The sequence below is a fragment of the Suricata suricatta genome, chromosome 5 (genome assembly GCF_006229205.1).
Source record: "Suricata suricatta isolate VVHF042 chromosome 5, meerkat_22Aug2017_6uvM2_HiC, whole genome shotgun sequence".
NCBI lineage: Eukaryota > Metazoa > Chordata > Mammalia > Carnivora > Herpestidae > Suricata > Suricata suricatta.
In genome coordinates this window covers 115,390,169-115,390,644 of record NC_043704.1, presented here as the reverse complement: position 1 = coordinate 115,390,644, position 476 = coordinate 115,390,169, and positions in this window count along the sequence as shown.

The window sequence follows — 476 nt, the reverse complement described above, 5'->3', positions numbered from 1 at the left end:
GTGCAACTTATAGGCTCCCCGAGGGGGAGGCGACAGGGCGGGCCGCACCCCGGCTATTGGCCGCCGGCTGACCCGCCGCGCCGGTGCGGTCGCCTCCGCTCGCCTTCCCCGGCCCCACGTCTGGGACTGTTTGCTCAACCCCGACCTATTTAAGGAGCTGTCTGCGGCTACGTGTGGAGACTCACGCCGGGCTTCGGGCTGCAACGGCGAGCGTGCGCTCAAGCGTGGGAGTGGGCCTGGGAGCGCGGGGAGGAGCCGCGGGAGGCTGGCGCGCGGGCGGCGCTCTCTGCTGCCTCGGCACCGGGAGCCTCCCGGGCGCCTCCGAGGGTGCGAATTTGCCCTTTTCCGAAGTGGGAGACACCCTCTAATCAGAAGCGACTGCGAATCCTCAGCAGCCTCGCCGGACGCGAAGTCATGGAAATGGAGACCCCCCCCCCCTCCAGCCCCCCCCTCAACCCCTACCCCCGGGGGCGAGT